A 21,586-nucleotide genomic window follows, 5' to 3' on the forward strand; every position below is an offset into this window, starting at 1 on the left:
CACGAGCTCCCCCCTCCAGGCGCAGTGACTGGCTCAGGGATGAGTGTGCAGCCCCATCCATGGCAAGATACACAGCCCAGACTTCTGGTGAAGCTCTAGGGAAAGAGAAATCCATTCCACGGAGGTTGCTTAAACAATAGAATGCAGGCCTGGAGCTACTGGAGGCCACCTTGCCTCCAGGAGAGGAGAGTCAGCACCACAGATGCCAGGATGAGATGCTGAGAGGGCAAGGCGAGTGCTCACAAGGCTCTCAGCAGCAAGATGCAGCTGGCCCTGAAGCTCTCATGACAGCAGAAGAGGCTGTTCTGACGCCTGAGGACTGACGCCTCCCAAGATCCTGTGTGCAGTCACACATGCCACAAGTCAATTTTTTAAGGACCCTCAAAGATAGATAGAAAAAGGAGAGCGAGAAATGTAAACAGCAATGGGATAAAATCCAAAGAGCAAGTTTAAAAGCACAATTGTCCAAGGTCTATTGCAAATCTAAATTCAATGTTTTGTAAACTGGCCTCACATAAAATGAAAGTGCTGTTGGAAAGACCAGAACTCCTTAGTAAAAGGATGTGGAAAGTGTAGGACTGTGACCAATGACAGTGCGGGCAGATGTTGGGAACGGGCGTCTGGGGCGATAAGTGGGCTCCTTGCTGATGTCCTGGCCCTTTCAGGGACACGCAGGTCCACTGGAGGAGGGCCTACGTTCTAAAACCATGGTGCCCTTGGAAAGACTCTGCTTGTGTCCACGCCCCCAGGAATCCACCCAACAGCTTACAGTGTGCTGACCCCTGGCATGAATGCACCAGTCCTGAGTCAAGGGCCCATGACCCGGGAAGACCCGTCCTGGGCTCTGTCCCATCAGGGGAATGGCGGTCTCGCAGGGCTGAGCACAGGACGGTGCATAAATTAGGATGAGAAAGAAGCAGCTATGAATCTGTCATATGAACTGGGGATAACTTTGAGTCTTGTGGAGAACTGGTCACCCGAAAGTGATACCAAACCTGAAGTGAGTTCACTCACCCATTGCTCCAAGCCAATCTCTGACACCGGGTGTGGTGAAAGAAAGTAGGAATTTTATTTTTGCACAGCTCTGAGCAAGGAGAGAGGGCAGCTAATGCTGAAATCCCAAACTCCCCGAGAAGCTAAACGAAAGGGTTTTTAATTGTGGTTTTAGGTAGGGGAGGGGGAGCATATGGCCTTGCTGGTCAGAGCTTTCCCACCAGCCTGTCTTTGGCCTTGAGACACTTGCAGAGAGGAGGGAGCCCATGACCTTGCTGGTCAGCAGCTTTCCCACCAGCCTGTATCTCTTTGCTGGGAGGAGATAATCCAGGTGCTTGTCCTTGACGGTGTCTGTCTCCATGGAGGATAGTGGATTCCGGAGCCAGGAAGCCAGACAGTAAGCAGGGAATGAGTGTTTTGGTTGTAACCCCATATGTGCTGGGTTTAATGTGGGGAAACTGATATCAGAGTCAATATCAAAAGGAGACTAACTAGCTCTGAAGAGAGGGACACCCAGATTAAGTAGAAGGAGACCTGAGGGGCAGTGGGCCAGCAGAGTTCAGGGAGGTGGCACAACCCCGAATGTGTGATGGGAAGTATTTTTGCCAGTCAAATCTTACCCTAGAGGGCACGCAAGTCTCAGAAATACCTGAAAAAATGGAATGTGTGAACAGGGACATGCAGAGTGCAGCCAGGCCCCAAAAGGGGACATTTCCAAGACAGGCTGATGGCTTTTGAGGCCACTCTGGCCTCTGAAAAGCCAGGAGCTGTGTCACCCAGCACTGTGATCTCCTCCATCCTGTGAGGCCAGGCGGCGAGGGACCTGACCCACACATCTCTACAAAGACTCGATTTCCGTGTCCCTGCGGCCACACAGAGGCTACTGTAACCTGGGGCAGATTACCCTCCCTCCTATCACAATTACCTCAGGGCAGCAAAGCTGTTCTTGCTTCTTTCCAAATTCAGAAGCAAATTGAATTTTACTGTGTGGGATGGCCTCGAACTTTGTTATTGAATTTGTAAACACATTAGGAGCAAATGATTGAGTGTTACAGTGAAATGCACATCCTTTTATTACATAGAAAAAATGGAAAAGATGAAAAATAAAGACCTGGGTTTGGACATGGACACTCAACAGCTATGACACCAGAGCCCCTCGGAGCCTCAGTTTCCCTGCCAACCTGGAATTGATTGGCAAGTCATTTATCTGAGGAAAGTGCTCTTATGCCATTTTTTAAAAGTCTATAGAGATGACGCTGGTTATCTTTACTGTTAGTAAAATCTACAACATCAGCTATACTTTTTTAGAATAATACCTTTTATTTTTACAAGATGTAACATATTTATTATAAAATATTGAAGAAATGTGGAAAAGCACAAAGAGGGAGAAGAATTTTTCTATCCAGTCTGTTATGGACTGAATGTTTTTAATCCCCCCAAAATTCAATGAGACTGTATTTGGAGAAAGGGTCTTTATGGAGGTAATTAAGGTGTCATAAGGGTGGGGCCCTGATCCAATACGATTAGTGTCTTTATAAGTGCCCTTAGGAGAACACCAGAGAGCTCGCTCTCTCTCCCCCCGCAAGGAAGCAGGGAGAAGGCAGCCATCCCCAAACCAGGAAGAGAGCCCTCCCCAGGAACCAAATCAGCCAGCACCTTGATCTTGGACTTTCCAGCCTCCAAACTGTGAGAAAAAAATTCTATTGTTAAATTCATGCAGTTTGCGGTAGGTTGATATGGCAGACCCATCAGACTAATACACAATGATAGTTACCATGATTTCAACCTCTGTCACTGCATGCACACATAGGCACAGAGGAAGGCTAGACAGATACAGTGTTACAAAATGGAAATACTGCATGCACTCAGCTAGAAGGTAGATAGATGATACGTAGATGATGGATGGATACATAGGTAGATACATAATAGATATAGATAGATTGGTAGATGAATAGATAGATGGATAGATAAAGATAGATATAGACAGATTATAGATAAAGAAATTGAATTTTTTTCATCCTACACATACTTACTTTAATTTAATTTTTAAAATTTAATTTACTTGAAATAAATTAAAAAAGAAACTGGGATGAAACAATTAAATGCTGAACCTCGAGTAGTGTTTATTCACCAGAAAAGATCATTTGGATTCCGAAAACATTTTTTACAACACACAAAACATTAGGAGTTGGGAGCCATGAGAATATTGCACTTACTCCACCTGTGATCTCCACCTCCCACCTCTTTGTAAATTTTTGATAATTTTATGTTTTCTCCTGCTTATAAAGCATTCACCCTCAATTCAATTATCGAAATCCCTGCATATAGAACTATATTTCCGTGGATTCAGTATACTCCTCCAGTTCTTTTGTCCATTTCTACACTCTGTTTTTATTCATCTTCTGCTTCGCTGGATTTCACTGTCACGTTTTTTCAGGAAAGATTCTTGGGTGGTTTCTTCTCTGCAGTTTGCTCACTTGAGAATGTCTGTCTACGGCTTTAGTATTTGAAAGAAAGGTTGGCTGGGTGTAAAATTCCTGGGTCACAGTCGCCTTCCCTCAGAACTTTCTGGACATCGCTCCACTGACCAGTGACCTCCGACCCCGAGCATAGCCTCTTCACTCATCTTTGGATCAACTGACTTGCTTCACTGGACTATTTTTTTCAATAAAATATTCACTGGCTCTATATTTCTTGAGATTTTAAAGAATGCCTCCTATTGCCTTTAGACTTAATAACAATTTTACTGGCTTTACATTTTAGGGTAACAATTTAATCGCCCCAGATAATTGCTCAATTGTCGTTTCACATTGAATATTGCTAAGAAGTATGTAGTCAGCCTGGTTTTTTTCTCCTTGTATATGAATTTCATTTTCTTCCTCAAAACCTAAATAATTTTTCTTTTCACTTAAAGTTCAATAATTCAGTCAAAACATGCCCGCTTAATAATGTGTCCATTTAATAATGAATTTTTTCTAGACTACTTCATAGTTATGCATCTTCAATCTTTAACTTCAGGTTCCCTTAACTTCAGGAATTTTTGTATTACATTTTTGAAAACTCTGTTCATTGACTGGTTTTCTAATTAACATTAATAAATTTTATTCATATTGGATCATCTAAGTCAACCCATCAAATCTTTGATGTTTTTTCTAATTGCTTTCATATCTCTGTACAGCTCCTATGTGTTTGTTCACAACGATTATTTCAAGACTTTCCTCCAGAAGAGTTGATTAAATTTTAGCTGTGTATATTCTGTTTCTAGTTCATTTTCTAGTTCTATAAAGGGGCTGATTTTTGCACTCACTTGATATTGGGTCTCTAAAATTTCCCTTTCTTCTTGCTCTGTGAGGCTGTATTGGATTTCCCGGGTTCTGCTGTCTTTTCTGAGATTGCGCTAAATGTCACACAGTTACTCAGGGGAGTGTCAGCCCGCTTGGCAGGATACTGGTTTGGGCATTTCCTTAACTCAGCGTGGAGTCCTAGAAAATGTCAAACTTGGTAATTTTCTTGCCTCTGCTTAGACCTTGAGATTGCACCGTGGTTGGCAAGAGCCTCCAATTTGAGGATTTCTTGAAACTTCTCTCCAGGCTGTACACCCACCGTCTGTCCACCTCTCCCAACATTAGGGAATTCAAGTGAGAACTATTAGGACTTTGTTGACTCTTGTTTTCCAGGATAGTCTCCGGGGAGCTGTGAAGGAGTTAGATGCTGCCCGAGAATCTTCTACCGCTTTCCTTGGCTGCCGTTCTCAAATGCTGTGGTGTGAATTTATACCTCTGTCTTTGAGAGTGGAAAATGTTTTGCTAATTTTTTTCTACTATTTATTAGTCTCACCAGGAATTGGGGAAGGGAGATTCTAAGATCTGGGTCCATGACACCATCTTTACCAGGAAGTCTTTATAATTTATTTTTTTAATAAGCAATAGATTTATTCTCAGGGGAGATTCTCAGAATACGCGAGCAGCAAATGTCAACCCACTGAATCCTGGGCACCTTTTCTTCCTCTCCATGCTGATGAGGGAACCAAGAAAATAAAGAGTAGATGATGCTTACAGAAGTAACTCAACGATATGACTAAAGAGAAAAGAAAGAGGTAAAATTCTCACCACACAGTTCCACGGTGTGAACTGTCAAGTCTCGTTTCCATGTGGGCCCCCAGGCATCGGACCTGCATGTTGATCTGGGGTGTCCAGTGAAGGCACTGTTCACAAGCCAGTCAATGAGCACCAGCAGTGCTAGGTTGAGAACTAAAGGTAAATTACTGGAAACATACAGCACAGACAAGTTTCAAAAGTGTACATTCAGTTTAACTCTTGCTTACACCTAAGGACTGTTTGGGTCCAGAGCAGCCTCGCTGAAAATGTGTGGCGTCGCAACATTTCTGTTCCAAAATGCTTTGGTCTGAATGGCTGTGGTCACAGACCTGATGACAACCCCCTCCCCAGAGGGGTGCATGCGGATGCCCTCACCCTCAGCCAGGACGCACTCATGTCATGACCAGCCTCAAAGTCCAGGTAAAAGGCCATGTCCTGCAGAATCTATTTCCAAACACTCCTATGGAGATGGCCATGCCATCTCTGTGCTTCTGGAACGCATACCTGCCCTCCCAGAAGCGAAAGATGGCCAGGCCAGGAGCGGAATAAGAAGGAGGGTCCAGGAGAGGTCTTTGCCCAGAAGGTTAGAGCTTTCCTGGTGATTGCAAGTGAGAGGTAGGTTAGAGGGACAAGCTACAGGGTGGATGCCGACCCTGGGTGGCCAGCAGCAGCACCCTGAATCCAGACATTCAAACAAGAGCCCTCACTCCGAACCAAGTTTGATTCACTTTAAGGAAGGCTGCAACTCAGGACACAGCGTGATAAACACAATGAGAGAGTGCAGACCTCCAGTGTCCCCTACACTCCACACTTGAGATGTGCCTGGTCCCAGGACTGAGGCCAGGTGGGTGTCGACTGTCTCAGCCACGGGAAGCTGGTAGCCTTTTAGCTTTGCTGGGATCCCAGGGGCTGGCTCCCATTCTCAAGTCCACCAGCACCTCACGGATGCCTGTTATTCACCGCAAGATTCGGGGGCGTGGTCCAGGAAAGCTGGCTGCATTCTCATTCGTCTTGGACTTGGCTTCCCCATAAATTCACCGGGTTAGCGTTGCAGGGAGAATTCCAGGATGGGCCAAAGCCCCAGGCATCCATGTAATGCTGTCCATCTGGGGAACGCGAAGGGATTCACCCAGGGCTCAAACTAGCACATGGAGGTGACAGGGTTAAGGGCTGTGGTCACTTCAAAGTTCAGCCCTAGATGGAGGGACTGGTGGGAATTTTTCTGCCTACAGCTATCAAAAGTGGACACAGACTTCTCTTCTATAGAACAGAAAAGGATTCAGCTTGCTATGTATAGTTGGTTGCTCCATGCAAAATACATTGGGCTCCAGAAATTTCTCTCTGAAAAAGGTAATACTGTAATGGTCCAGTTTGCCTCTAGGAAGGGGTCCTTTGGGGACTTGGCTCATTACCTCCAACGCCACTGGCAGACATTGGGCAGTGAGAAGGAAAGGCGGGCCCTGAACAGAATACACTCGCTCACTCCTATGAGCCAGGATGGGGGAGGTTTGGGCATCTGGAGTTTGGTTCACGTCCAAAGCAAGCATTGTCTCCCCGGCTGAGGATCTCATCCTGGAATGTGGGCTCCGTGACAGCCTGAGCTGTCTTCTCTCGAGTTTCTGCTGTACCCCCTCCCGCCTCAGACGGCATGGTCTTACGAGTGTGGCAGGCCCCGGCACATCCTGGGCTGAGGACCAGAAACCTGAGCCCAGCCACCATCCTGCCGCCAACGCTGGGTGGACCTGGAGCCGGTGCCTCTGCCCCAGGCTCCAGGCTGCCAGGTGACAGATGTGGGGGGAGTTCTGAGACCCCCCCAACTAGGACCAAGGAAAGATTTTGAGGGTCTGCAGCCTTAGGACAGCTCATTCGCTTTAGTTTTCTCTTTCTGTGTGTCTGTCTCTGTCTGTATCTCTCTCTCCTCTTTCGTTACAGGAAAGAATAAAATAAAGTCAAATGAAACAAAATAATAACTAACATTACAAAAATTATATTGTGCTTTTACTTCAGGCAACTATCTAGCTTCATGCACCAGAATGATCACAAAATGGTCATTTTCATCTTCTTCTTTTTATCTTCATGCCATAGGGCTTCAATAAACTCTGTCTGAATTTAGTGAATTTAGATGTAGTGTCCTATAAAGCAAAGGTTCCAAGCAGAGCTCGAGGCTGCATTTCCTCCATGTCCTCACCAGCACTTGTCTGTTGTCTTTTTTGATAATAGCCATTCTGACAGGTGTGAGGCGATGTCTCCTTATGGTCTTTATCTGCATTTTCCTAATGGTTAGTAAGGTCAAGCACCATTTCACGCACCTGTTGGTCATCTGTATGTCTTCTTTGGAAAAACGTTTATTCAGATCCTTTGCCCATTTTGTAATTGAGGCGAGAACTTTACATTTTAAATTTTAAAATGTCCAGACGATTCTGATGCACAGCCATACTGGGAATAAAATTGCTGGGAACTGAGCTTTCCGGGGAAATAGCGTTTCATTAAATGAAAATTGAGCTATTAACCTTAAAGAATGATTCTTCTTTTACCCAGGAAATAAATTTCGGAGAAATGTCTTCCCATGGCAGTCTTTGGACGCAGGACCATCCGGGCCTCCCATGTGCTCCTGACTCAAGGACTAATTCCAGCGCAAGGCGTCTCCCACTCACTGTTATGTGCCAGAAGGTGGTTCAAGGTTAAGCCTATGCTGGGCCCCGCCAGCTCCAGGATTGCACCCCGAGGCGCATCTTGCCAAACTCCCCTGAAGCTGTGCCACCTCCACCAGACCCGTGGTCACCAGCCACATGCCGGGTCCCCCTGACAGCCTGTCCTCTGTCAACTCAGCGTTAGGACACAGATGTAAAGGCTCGCATGTCCACCTCCCTTCTCTGGAGCTGGTCCAGCAACAGCTTCCGAGGTGAGAGACTGAATACACTCAGTCGCTCCTGTGAGCCAGGATTGGGGAGATCTGGGCATTTGGAGTTTGGCTCATGTCAGACTTGCACGTGCAGACTTGCAGGAGGCCAGCTTGCTGTCTCTAGTGACAATCCAGGAGGCTACACAATAACCCCATAACGATCCGCCCCTAATGACCAGGACTTGGTCAATAACTGATAGCTTCCCTAATTTTTGCTCCTGCTTCCAACTCAGGACCAACCAGAGACAGCCGAACACACTCCCCTAACCAATCACAAGGACGCCCCACTTCTAGTTAGCCCACCCCAGCGCCCCCAGGCCCACAGCCCCCATCAGGGCACCCTGAGCTTCCTTTCTCCCCTATGAAGCTCCCCCATCCCCTGCCTGCCTTTGCGTCTCTGCCAAACCAAGTGACGGGCCGACTCCCTCGCTACAGCCGGCTCTCCTCACACACCTTTGCTTTCCTCATCTGGCTAGTCTTCACTCATTTCCAGAGATGTGACACGAGGCAAGGTATCACCATCTTGTCACCAGTGTCATCACCATCTTTATCATCACGGGAAATAAGAACAGTGGGGCTCAGAGAGATGAGGTGACCAGTCACATGGCTACTAACTGACAAATTTAGGACTCAAATAAGGGCTTGGATTTTGCTGTCTTTAGTAATAATGCTCAATTTAACCAAGTAACTTTGCATAGCCAGCCGATATAAAGGAGGGTCACAAAAAGGCTCTGGTTCTCACTGAACCGACCCTGCAGTCACACCGCCTGCGCCCTGTCCTCTCCCCAGGTGACATCAGCATGTCTCTGCACCCACAGAGTTCCCTCCAGCGCCCCGACCCCCTCAGATAAGCAGACAGGGCTCTTCTTTCCTTCAGCAATCCCGAAAGGATAGAGATGCGTTCTTTCAGAATGCAGCAACAATACAAAGAAAACCATTCTCACATATAAACATCACCTTGAGATCACTGAAAAACCATTTAGCAACATTAATAAGGCAAACAAATTTCTTTTTAGTGAATAGTGATCCTCAAGTTGATGCAGAGAAACAAGAAATAGCTTTGCATTACCTGCACACCCACAAGGAAAGTGCTGGTGACCGGGGATTTTCAGGGGAGAACGGAAATCAAATATGCGATCAGACTGCCGTCCACGTGGGATCACCAAGGCATTCCAGGGACCCAGAGCTTGCATCCCCATTCCATCTAAAGGGCCCAAAGACTCGAAAGTCACTGGGAAGCTTTACATGTAATCAGTGGTTGATGAGAATGTCTGTTCCATGTATTCGGTTTGTATCTTATTCAGAGACTCAGCCATTCTCTGTGCTTTTGGGGCCCTGCTGTGCTGGAATGCAGCACAGCAGAGTGGGGGTGCCAAGTGCAGGGTGGGCTACCCCGAAACATGTGCTGAATGCTGAGGCTGTGTGGGTTGGGTGAAGAAACCCCCAGAAAAGCAGAGGCGGCCTGGGAGACAGAGCTGGGGGGACACCTGAGAACAAGGGGCAGGTGTCACAAGCCCAGAGGAAGTGATGCAGTGTCATTGCCACTGATTTCCCTGAGGGAACCTGGGAATCTGGGCACCGTCACAGGTTGGTAGTTGGGAGGGCACTGCTCAGGGCAGAGAAAGCAGCCTCGTGGCCCGGGGAGGAGGTGAGCTGGACACCAAAGAGAGTGACAGACATCTGCCTGGTACAGGCCTCCAGGGTGGCCACAGTCCCAGAGGGCTCAGGGAATTAGGGCCCAACGTTCCTAAAGACCTCCACCTAGATGCCCCACCTCAGAGTCCCACTCCTCCCTGTTGGGAGCTGGCCTGGTGGAGGAAGTGACTATAAATTCATGCTTCCCTGACCTTCTGCCTCTGGCTAGTGTGTCTGGTCTTGGTCTGCTCTTGTCACCTTAGCTTGGTAACTGCTGTCTTGTTTGACCATTTCCCCTTTGTTGCATTAATGGCACCTCCAAACACCATCCAGTTCCACAGCTCGGGTAGGGTGCCCATTTCCCTTGGATCTCCCAAATCCCAGGGGCATTGTACAAGCTATGCCACCCCCTGGCATTGGTACCCCATCCCAATTCACTGAAGGGAGGAGTCAGGAATTGCAATGCCTCAGCACACAGGAGCAGTCAGCCCTCCACCTACCTCCAGGGAGGGGCACTTGTCGCCGTCTGGTCAGCTGAGAATCACATCCTTAGTCTCTGGGTCCCAGGACCACAGACACTCCAGGATTCAGGATTCAGGGTTCAGGCACAGACCCCGAGAAGGCCATCCCTGTGTACATGATAAGGATCTACCCCCAGGGAATGAGGAAACAGAACCGGGAAGGGGACAGCCAGGAGGATTCCGTGGGGACTCTGGAGGGTGGAGTCTTGCCCAGAGCCGTCCTGGCTTCCTGCCCAGTCACTGCCCCCACCCCGAGTACTGTCAGCTCCCTGCACCTGCAGGTGGGGACGGTTCTCTGACAAAGCATGGGAGGTGCAGGTCATAGAAGCACAACAAAGCTGGGAGGGAGGGGCACACGGAACAGGTATGGGATGGGCGGGTACATGCACAGGGTCTCCTACAGCCATCACGGCCACGAGGGGCTAGAAGGGGGCAGCGGGAGGAGCAGGAAGGGCGAGGCAGTTTCAGGTGCACGGAGGAACAGAACGCCCTGAGATAGCATCTGGGCCTCCTCTGTTCAGAAAGCTCCACCCATCTTGCCCGAACACTCATCTTTAAGGGCAGGGTTCCTGGGGGCAAGGGCAGGTGCCTGGGCGTACTGCCAAGCCTGGAGTCACGGGAGAATGCACAGCTGGTTCTCCTCCAGATGCTTTTGGGGTGAGGAGGGTGAAACAGTCAGCCCTTCTTTAACGTTGTGTACAGCTGTCACCAGTCAGGTCCACTGAGGCACCAGCCGGAGTGAGCAGGGGGCTCTGGTCACCACTCTGCTGACCAAGGTGCTGCTCTCAGGGTTCTGCTTCGTGCTTCGGAGACCGCGTGAAGCCAGGGTGGGAAAGAACCAGGTGCCAGTCCTGACCTGGACTGTGGCTTCTGGCAAGTTCCCGAGTCTCAGTGCAGGTGACACTCAGGGCACAAGGGCAGCAGAGAGGAGCCAGGCTGTGACACCTCACCTACTTCTGGCAGCGTTGCTTCCTGTTTCTCCGGATCCAGCACATGCAAAGGACTCCACCCTTGTCATCCTTCCACCATCCCAGGCCACCAGGACAGTCACGCACACACGCCATGGCCTGTCTCCCAGACTCCAGCCCAACACCCAGAAAAATGCAGACACTTCCCATCCAGCCATATGCTAATCTACCAGAGCCCAACAAGGCAGAGCTCGTCACCCTGCCCCCAACAGATAAGGACGCCCAGGCTTAGAGCAATGAAGTTACCTCCAAGGTCACACAACCCACGCGCGAGCACATACACACACGCACACACCCACCCCCGAAGCCCCCAAGGGAACAACCTGTGCGAAAAGGAGCAGCCAGGGTGGAAACAGCCACAGCGTCCCCTTCTAAACCTTGAGACGACGCTCACTGTGAGCAGGCCATCTACGGAGATGATGATGTATGCCCAATTCAAGCCTTTTCTGAAGGACTGCACTTTAAACTTACTGCTCCCAGGAGCAGTAGAAGAGAAAATTGCAGAGAGTAATAATAAAATAACAACAAGCTGTAATAAATCTCCGAAAGAAAGTGGGTCATTCAGAGTTATTATGTCTCTAAGAAGCGGCGCTCGCAAAGGTGACCTGTGGTCACTGAACTGAACAGCAAGCTTCAGCCCTCCTTACCTGCCGCGGGGCGGAATGGGATGCTGCTGCTGCTGCTGCTGCCACAGCTGGAGTGGCTCAGGGTCCCACGGCGCCATCTCTCCTCGGTCGCCTCCGCCTGCAGCTCCTCTCCACAATCTTTAAGCTCAAGAACCCCACAAAACGTGGTCCCTGCCCCCCAGCTCTCCAACATCCAGGCCATAGCTCTGCCGCCCTCTAAAGGCAACAACCCTCCGTGGGTCAGCCTCTGAGCTGCGGGCCGCATCCCTGCACAGCCACTGGACACTCGGCGCCGGCCCCAGATGGGTGGGCCTGGGCCCCACCTTCTGAGCCACGGGGCCACTCACTGTGTTGCATTTTCAGTCCTTCTGCTTGGAATTTACTGGATCTCTTGCGTCTGTGAACAAGCGTCTTTCATTCATTCTGGAGAACTCTCAGTGATTTTCTCCTCAAACACTCCTGCTACCCCAGTTTTCTTTCTTCTTCTTCTTCTTCTGGGACAGATTTGGGGCTATTTCAGAAATTCAACAGGCTCAGGGGCATTCCTGTTCCCACTGAGGGGCATTCCTGTTCCCACTGAGATGACATGCAGTTTTCTGAGGGGACACAAAGTGACTTTGCCGCAGACCTGAGCAAGGCTTTGGCTCCAGGCAGGTGGACGCACCCACCAGCCAACCACAGGGCCCAGTGTCCAGCGAGCACCAGTGTGGCTGGGGGACAGAAGTGGCCAGAAGGTGGAGCCAAGTCTGCTCTGGGCACAGAGATACTAAGGCAGTTCACTGAGCCTCCAGGGGAAAGGGTTAGAAAGGGCCAATGGGTCATGAGACCACGCCCAAGCAGCTGCTTGGTGAGGAGGAGAGCACAGGGCCCCAGAACAAGGTGCAGGGCTGTGAGCTGGGTGTGAGCTGTGCTCACCTGGAGCCACAAGATGGATCCAGCCCTGCGGCCCGGCCAGGTCAGCCTGGCCCAGGGGACACTTCCGGGAAGATCAGGACGTCCCTGGAAGGCAGGAGGGCCTGGCTAACCCACTGTCCTTGCCCACTGCCCCAAAAACAACTCAGACAGGAAAGCAGTCTGGTCTCAGAAAATTTGCCCCTTGTTCATCCAACCTTAAAAGGGAAACCCAAGCAAAAACCGCCACATCGCAGCAGAATCTTCAAAGAAAGGGCCCTCGACAATAAACTGGCCCCCATCCCCAGAGAATGACATGCACTGAGAGCGTCTTCTGTGCCTTCACAGCAGACATAGAACTTGAAGTTTAAACCTCAGCTCCGAGAAAGCTTTGGGTCCTTTTTCTCGGGCTCACGTAAACATGCCAGACGTGTTTTTGAGTCTCCCCACGGCGCACAAGTCTGGTGGCTTTGTCTGGGGTGGACCCGCAGAAAGTGAGTAGGGCCAGGCTCTGAGCCGCTTCTCAAAAGGGACGAGAAAGCCCGCAGTGTTGCTCATTTCGGGTTCCCACTAGACTGGAAAGGCTCTGGAAGTCCCCTCGCCTGGAACGTAAACCAAGGCGCTACTTCCTCTGCCAAGAAAGCCTTTTCCATGCCTCCTCGCTCTGTGGTCTGCTCTCCTGGGGGACAAGCCCTAAGGGACCCCCACCTCGGGGCAGGCCCGGCTGGCGCTCAAGTCTCCTCTCCAACCCACCCCATCCATCGAGACAGGATGGTCCATGTCGGGACAGCCAAGACCAGTCAGAGGGTCTTTTAACCCAGAGTGGTTCTTATTATGCCAATATTTCCTCTTTTAAGTTTTGGAATCTGTATTACTGGCAAATAGCATAGAAATTATTTGTGGGGTTTTCCATAAACCTTAACATCTTGAAATAAGTCAGAAGCTGGCACACATACAAGTGCATAAATACAATACACTCTTTTGCTATATTAATTGATGTATTTCTATTTCTGATCATTCCTGTTATCCTGTGGCCTGTCCTCCCAGAGAGCCAATAAGGATTTCCACCTTTGCTGACCCTGAAAAGGACAGATATCTGGAGTGAGAGCAAGTGCAAAGGCCCTGGGGTTGGAGCCATCCTGGCCTGTTCAAGGACAGTGGGAAGCCGTGTGGCAAGAAAGAAGGGAGCCAGGGACAGCAGATGAAGTTGGAGGGAAAGCAGATGAAGTCAAGGAGAAAGCATGGGGCCAGACAGCAGCTTTACTCTGATGAATTGGGTGGCAGCTGAAGGACACCTGGCAGAAGCAAGGAGACCCTGCAGGAGGTGACTGCAGTACCCAGGGCAGGGAGGCAGCCATGGAGGTGGTGAGCTGTGGCTGGGTCTGGATATGCTTTGAAGGTAGAGCCAACTGCCTTTGCTGGAAAATGTGGGTGCAAGAAAGACCAATGAATCAAGATGACACCAGGGTTTGTGCCACAGCCACTGTGAGAACCTGGGCCACCTCGCCTGAGTGAGCTCGGGGTTCTGGGTGGGGCACACAGGCGCTTGGTTTGGGACATGAGCACTCAATGAAGAAACAAGGGGGCAGACAGGTGAGTGATCTCACTGGAGTCGTAGGCGTGGGAGTAAGCAGCATGCAGGATTGTGATCAGATGTGAAAGAACACGGGAGAGACGAGTGACTTTGGTGGCATGCTAGAGCAATTCCTGATGGCCAGCCTGAGCTGCATCGCCCACTGTTGGAAGATGTAAACTGTTGTCACAGTGCATTTGTAACGACCCTCACTGTAAGGTAGCTGGCTCTGCACAGCCCAGAAGCCCCCCAAAGGTTTAGTCTTATTGTCAGACTCACACAGGTGTTCAGGGGACATGGTCTGTTGTTGGTTAGTGAGTTAAACATGGCGTTGACAACTACTCGTTGTGTAATCATTGAAGATCACAGTGGGGACAGCTGTGGCCTCAGGCTCCATGACGGACCCCGCAGGCCTGGGCTGGACAGGTGGGAGCCATTCACTGCCACAGGGAGGACGAACGTTCCACTTAAATGACTGGGACCACCGGTCACCCAGGCAGGAGTCTTTGCACCTGCCAGGGCCCGTTTCTGTGATTTTCCTCTGCAGGCGCTGCTCTTGGCGCCTCCGTGTTTGTCGTGGTTTCTCTGGCAGGTCTGTGCGTCTGGAAGGGAGCACTCATTTCATTTCCAGAGACACCACAGTGGGTCGGGAAGTGTGGCCCTTGGATAGTGCCTCAGCCGGTCGCCAGTCCTGGGAGCACAGGAGAAGAGCCAACTCAGAAGGACAGGTCCCCTGCCCAAGGGAATAGACAGCCTCCGCTTTAAAGGCAAACCTGTTTGTATTGGTTGGTGGATCCTGGGAGGCACTTCTATAGGAATCTAAGAAGGAAATTAAAGCCTCCTTGTGCTTTGAATCTCAACGTGCCCGCTCGGTAAGAAAAATCCCCAGTGCTATGAAGGGGGCTCCACCTCCGAGAGGGTCAAAACGGAGCTGGGGCCACCACCACCCCGGAGTGTAGACGCTGTTCTAAGCTACAGGCCCAGGAGCAAAGAAAGGCAATTTCACACAGCTGGCAGTAAAAAGGAAAGGCTCCCAAAAAGCCTAAAATATTAAGACCTTTGAACAAGACAAAGAATATCAATGTGCCCTGAAAACACGGGAAAATTATGCAAGGATTACCAAAAGAAATAAGTCATTTAACATTACATGTCACAGTTCACCATTAGACATTGAACAGATCTGATAACTTTGGTATAAAAATTGTTTATCGCTCCTGTATTGTGAGCACAGAGTGAAATACAGCACAGGCAGAGCAAGCTTGAGTTTATTTTCTCTGAATTAATCTAACGAACTTGAGCTTCTTAAATTTCCTCTTCATGCTTTTATGGGTCACTATCTTTTCCACTAAGTGTTCAGGGCTGTGAGAACGTAGTCACCAAACTGAATTATAACTAGCATGTCTCATTTTTGAAAAATCAGTTCTTGCACATGTCAAATGAGGCTGCAGATGCTGTGGGTTGTGTCCCGGCCACGTCTCCGGCAGATCTGTGTCCACAGTGAGCCTGTGGCTGTGAACGTCAGCTGAAATGTCATTTCCAAGATGCCTGATTGCCTCTAAGTTCTTGATTAGTGAGTGATCTTTGATTATCTAGAAATTTTCAACGAAATTAAAAATTTGCAAAGACAAAAAAAGGAAAATACCAGGAACCCTGTTATTATTTATCCCAGCTTCTCTATGCAAAAACAGCTTTGCTCTTTTTCAAGTTCCCATTGGGATGATAACTTGCAGAAGAATTGTCTTGTCATGCGCTGATAAGGTTCAGACTGTTTTAAAGCTAAGTTTGGACGCTTATGCTGTAACAAAGCGCCACAGACCGGGCGGCTGAAACACAGAGACTTGCTCAGTTCTGGAGACCGGAAGTCTGAGAGCAGGGTTGGTTCCTTCTGAGGGAGACTCTGTTCCAGGCCCTTCTGCAGCTTCCGGGGGTTTGCCCACAGTCCTGGCATTCCTTGGGTTATAGAAGCATCACCCCCATCTGTGCCTTCATCTTCACGTGGCTTCTCCCTGTGTGCGTTTCTGCGTCCAAATTTCCCTCTTCTTACAGGGACACTAGTCATCGGATTACGGGCCCAGCCTACTCCAGGATGACCCCATCTTAACTAGTTACATCTGCAATGACCCCATCTCCAGATGAGGTCACATTTGGAGATACTGGGCATTAGAGCTTCAGCATATGAATTTAGGGGGACACGAGCCAGTCCTTTCCACCCACCACTCAGGAGCCAAATAAGATGAGTGTTTCCGAGACTGCAAATCTTCCTTAAAGGAGGAATCCTCCTGCTTTCACTCGACGGAAAACCCAAGTCCCAGAACCGTGATGAGAGTGGGGCTCAGTTTGGCAGCTGACCTCAACACCCACCCTAGCTGTCCCCTTTACTTGCTCTGTATCCTTGGGCAAGTCTCTTGGCCTCTCTGAGCATCTCTTTCCCTGTCTGTACAATGGACAAAAGTGTCAACCTCAGGAGTTGTTTTCCAGGCTGAGCAAAATAACAAATGAAAACACTCCACACCCAGTAAATGCTCAATAAACAGTGTTTCCCTCTTCCTACCTGCCCCTAGTCTGTGTCCCCCACACTAGACTGAACAGCGGAGTGAGTTGGTACAATAATAACTGTACCAATAAAAATATCACCTTGCCCTTCCTGAGCACTTGCTCTGCACCACACACACACGGGGGCTCCGCCTCACCAAACGCCAGCAACACAAAGAGGAAAGTGTCCCAGGGACAGAGCTGGCTGTCAGGGGCCACACCCCATAAAGTTCGGTGTGCTCCGCAAACCCAGGACCTGAAGCCAGGTGCCTGCTCTTGCCTCCGCACTCCGCCGCCTCTCATAAGGCAGGCATTCAGCTGCAGCCCAAGCCCCATGAAGCCAGCAGGAAGGTCAGCAATGCGTGGCCAGAAGGAGTCCAGAGGTCTGGGTGGTAGGCAAAGCCCCTCCAGGAAGCAGAGTCAGGCAAGCCCATCCGAATAAATCTGGACCCTCCAACGGAAACGCCTGGAAACTGGGAAGGAGGACTCCCAGGACCCGCTCCCTGGACCCGTCACAGGAGGGAAGGAGCAGGGGCTCTTCAGGGAGCCCAGGACCCTGAGCACCGCCTGGAAGGTGAGTTGGGGACAGCTGGAGGGATGCCTGGGACTCGGCCAGCAGGAGCTCAGGAGGCAAATGCACAGGGCATCCTGGAGGACCTGCCCCAGGCCCGGTTGGCCACTCGGGCAAGTCGGGGAGTCTTTCCGGGGCTTGACTTCCATCTGTGATATGGGGGTGACCTGGGCTGAAATCCAGCCAGTACTGACCAGGACAGCTAAACCAGATGTTAACATTTGATAACTGGGCTCCACACTCTGAGCCCCACATCCAGGGGCCACACCTGCCACCTCCAGCCTTGGCCCCACTGCCCAGCTGGCACCCGGTGCCCCACGTTTCCCAGCCTGGCTGCTGAGGGCTCTCTGCCTGGCAAACAGCGGCCGAGCTCTATTGGGCATCTCCTCCAGCTCCTCGCCCTGCAGGTGTTAGCTTCCAGGTTACATCCTCTGGACAGAGCCCACCACCCACCCCAAGAAGGCAGGTCTCGCCTGATTTCTGCCACTGCTGACAGACCCTGTACATCCCTCTCCCTCTATTAAAGGAACCCCAACTTTATTGGGGTGACTATGTGTCTAGATGCAGCTAGGAGTGCCCATGAAGTAAACATCTGCTGGGCCAGGTCTCTGGGAAAGCCGCTGTTCTCCTGAGCAAAGAGGCAGGTGCAGGGTGTGTGCACAGCCCGCCGCCCCCGGCTCCTGGGATGTCTGCAAGTGTACAGGCCCCACTGCAGGCAGCTGGAGCTTGTGCCGAGGAGCGCCTGGATGCAGATGGCAGGGCGTGAGCTGTGGGCCGCCCTGACTGCCTCCCCAGGCTCTGACACCGACAGAGGTGCAGTATTGTCCACTGCCCCCAGGGACGGTGTCCAGTGGGCAGGTCAGGTATTTGCTGTTGAATGAATGAGTTGAGAGGGTGGTTAGAAGAGAAAAGGAGGCAAGCAAACATGGGGGGACCACTCACCTCAAAATCCAAACCCGCTGTGACATCACAGGAGAAAGCCCGCAGCGGCTTCCGTGTTCATCCACAGATGTGTTCCCACTTAGCGTCTGACGGGTTCCTGGCGCGCTGCTCATCCTGATTGCTGGTTCCATCAGTTGACAGGTTCATTTGGGGATGCAGACCCAAAGAGATTGGTCGGGGCCCTGTCTAAACTGACCTTGTCCTTTCTCTTATTTCCTGACCCTCCCCCGAGAGCTGAGACAGAGAGGAGCCCAAAACCAAAGCCCGCAGAGGAGCCCTGGGCATTGGGTGTCCGGGCAAGTGGTGCCCAATCTGGGAAAGAGGCTCTGCCCCCCCACCGCCTCCAGCTGCCCCTCAAAGCGCTGAACACTCCCCACCTCCTCTGGACATAGAGCTTTCTCTCTGTTGCCAGCAGCAGAAGCCCCATTTTCCCTGAAATACTTATGCTTGGGACACAGGGATGTCTCTGCTCTTGTTATCTGAATAATTTGGCCAATTGCCACGCTCCATTTGCTGACACAGACGAGGCCTGGCTCAGAGAGGCACAGATCAGACCTCCTGTGGTCGCGCCCTCGGGGTCTGCAGAGCTGGAACTCTCCCAGCCACCAGGGGCTGGGGGTCCCTGGGGCAGCCTGTGCCCCCCAAGGTGGAAATTAGAATTTCTACTGAGACTGAGGTCACCACAACTGTCTGGAGACACTTCTAAGCTGCTGATCAGAGAATCAGAGTGGGGATGCAAGCCTCCCACGATGCCAGCTGACCAGAAATCTGGGTGTGAGCCCAGAATATAGACTCCACATCACTCCTTCAGTGCCTCTGGTGCCCCCTAGCAAGCCTGAGAAATGTTTGCTGAATGAACGAATGGGCTTTCCCGGACTTTCAGACAGAAGCCTGGCCGTAACCCAGGCAGAAGTGACTCAGAGTCCAGGCTCTGCGTCCTCAGCCCCTAGTCAGCCCCGGCTGACAGCCCAGGAGGCTCTCTGCCCTCAGGGGAACATCGCCCAAGGACCAGGGGCTCAGGAGGAAGGATGCTCAGCAACAACAAAAGGCAGCGGCTGAAACATACATGAAAGAAAGAGACTCGGATGATGTATTTTAAAGAACCAAACACAGATCAGCCAATTCTTCCAACACTCATTAAACACTTACTCTGGCTGAAGCCTGCAGTCATCTCCATGGGGCCAGAACCCAGGTCCCTAGGGAGGGCAGTCACTGCCAGGCTGCCACGTCTGCAGAGAAAACTCCAGGTGTAACAGGTACACCTGAAGGGGGCCAGGCCAGAGGGCCCTCTTCCTCCCCTCCCAAGCGAGGCTCCTGGAGGAGCACGGCTGGCTCTGAGCTTTTCCACAGAGCCACCCAGGACAGTGAGTCCAGGGCCACGAGGAGGCCTCCAGGTGTGGGAGAACCTCTCACACCCAGCTGCCCGTGGACTGGTGCCACATTCAGCAAAGCTCTGTGTTAAGGGGCTGAGGTTAAGCCCAGGTAAACTGCAGAGTGGACAGGATTGGGTACAGTCAGGCAAGCTGTACAGAGGACAAGAGCCCTGAGAAGCAGGGGTAGGAGGCCTCCTGGGCATATGGGAGCGTGGTGGGGGCAGGCCGAGGCTCAGGGCACCCCTGCAAAGGCCAGGTGCCAAGGAGACCCCAGGGTGCCCTGCAGACCAGAGGGAGCTGGACTGGCCAGGCCCGTGCCTCCATCACAAGTCCACACGCTTTCATCAATAACACAAAAGCTGAAGGAATTGTGCCTCTGCTCTCCGTAAACCCACACAAGGCAGCCAGAAAAACAAGTGGATCCGCTTTTGGCTAAAATTATTTGCAATTTGTGTGGGAACATTAGTTACCTGTCACTTACCAGAAGCCTGAGTGCAGCTGTGACCTTCCATTTCACCAAGAAAAAGAACAGTGTTGACACCTGCTCACTGCAATGTTCGGAGAAGCGAGGTCTGCAGTCGGGCACAGCAGGAGGATGGTGGTGGAAAGGCAGACACGGCCCAGGGGGTGGAACCGCAGGGCAGGCACTGGCTGTCTCTTGGGCACTAATCTGAGGGGTGGGAGGACTCTGAGCAGCAAGTGACAGTGCAACAGTCCAAGATGAGGACTCGGCAGCCAGCAGGACCCACATCCCTGTCCCTGGAAAAGGCGTCAACCCCACCCCCCAGCACCTGCCTAGACTTCAGCACCGGCTGTGTCCAGAATGCCGGTTGCTCTCCCTGCACAGGAAAGAGAGGGGCTGGGACTGGCTGGCGGCCCACCTGCCCAGCGGAGAAACCGCCTGCTTGTCACCCGCAAAAGCGCAGGTCTCGGTGTCTGTTCAGCAGAGTCAGAGCCGATAACACTGTTTACCTTGTTGTAGAAATGTGGTTTGCCAAGTCAGCCAGCTGAGGGTCATGGTGGGAGCTTTGCACACAGCACATCAGGGATGACACCCCCACCCCCTTTGTGGAGTCCAGTTATGCCACCAAGTCAGGCCCCGTTGGAGGTTTGAGTGGAGGGCAGCCCAAAGCCTCAGGGAGAGGCAGCCCACGGGGACCCCGTGCTTGCCCAGCTTCGCCCAGGAATCTGAGGTTTCTCCCCATCTACAGTGCACACTTAGAGGGGCTGCCTTGGGGGGCGAGTGTCTCCTTACACACCCAGACAGTGCGGGACAAATGCCACTTCTACCGCGTCACCTGAAGCAGCCACAGCGGCCACGCCCCTTCCTTGTCCTCCCCTCCTCAGACCTCCAGATGAGCTCAGGGGGTGGTGGCAGGTGTTGGGGGAATGGGCCAGGAAGGGAGGTGGGTGCTGCCAGGAGTAACTGGGGCCTCAGTGTGCAGTGGTGCCTGATCTGGAGCCCCGGGGACTTCCCGAGGCCCCAGAGAGGGAGGGCAGTCTGAGAACACGGGGGACTTCCCCGGGGAACCAACACATTTCCTGGCAGTGCAGAAGCCAGGTTCCTCCCGCAAACCCAGAGAGGACAGAGCTGCGACCTCAACCCGTGTGTCCCCAACTGGTTCAGCACACTGGGAACAGTAGCACAGAGATAGAGAGTGATAACAAGTAGAGACAGGTAGAGACACTACAGGTAGAGACGATGGGAGACAGCCCAGTGCGTGGGGCCCTGGCAGGAGCAGTGACAAGGGAGAGCTTTCCCTCTCGACCTTTCCATCAGATGCTTTGTTTTCACATCTCTGTCTCTCTCTTCCTTCTGAACTGGCCTCCTGAGGCGTCCTGTGATGAGGACGCAAGGCCTCCCGTCTGGCTGAGGACAGCGGTTCTAGGTGGGCGCCGTGGGCGTGGTCCGTGCTGCCTTCACCTTCCCTGCGTCTCAGGTTCCCCCAGTCCCTCTGTCTG

At 51.4% G+C, this 21,586-nt stretch overlaps 2 long non-coding RNA genes across 3 annotated transcripts; both read right to left on the minus strand.

The window, feature by feature from the left end:
- Window positions 1–3,097: 3,097 nt before the first annotated feature.
- On the minus strand, window positions 3,098–12,572 carry LOC139042666 (uncharacterized). Its single transcript, XR_011499664.1, has 3 exons — window positions 11,764–12,572; window positions 5,103–5,231; window positions 3,098–5,007 (listed from the first exon to the last, which is right to left on the minus strand). It is a non-coding gene; the product is annotated as an uncharacterized lncRNA (long non-coding RNA).
- A 915-nt stretch (window positions 12,573–13,487) lies between these two features.
- Window positions 13,488–20,612, minus strand: LOC106822964 (uncharacterized). Of its 2 annotated transcripts, none has more exons than XR_011499656.1 (4): window positions 20,106–20,612; window positions 19,401–19,480; window positions 18,252–19,306; window positions 13,488–14,897 (listed from the first exon to the last, which is right to left on the minus strand). It is a non-coding gene; the product is annotated as an uncharacterized lncRNA (long non-coding RNA). The 2 variants fall into 2 exon arrangements; XR_011499645.1 differs by lacking the exon at window positions 13,488–14,897 and adding an exon at window positions 15,325–16,640 and having other exon boundaries at window positions 20,106–20,534.
- Window positions 20,613–21,586: the final 974 nt, after the last annotated feature.

The sequence above is a fragment of the Equus asinus genome, chromosome 1 (assembly GCF_041296235.1).
Source record: "Equus asinus isolate D_3611 breed Donkey chromosome 1, EquAss-T2T_v2, whole genome shotgun sequence".
Taxonomy (NCBI): domain Eukaryota; kingdom Metazoa; phylum Chordata; class Mammalia; order Perissodactyla; family Equidae; genus Equus; species Equus asinus.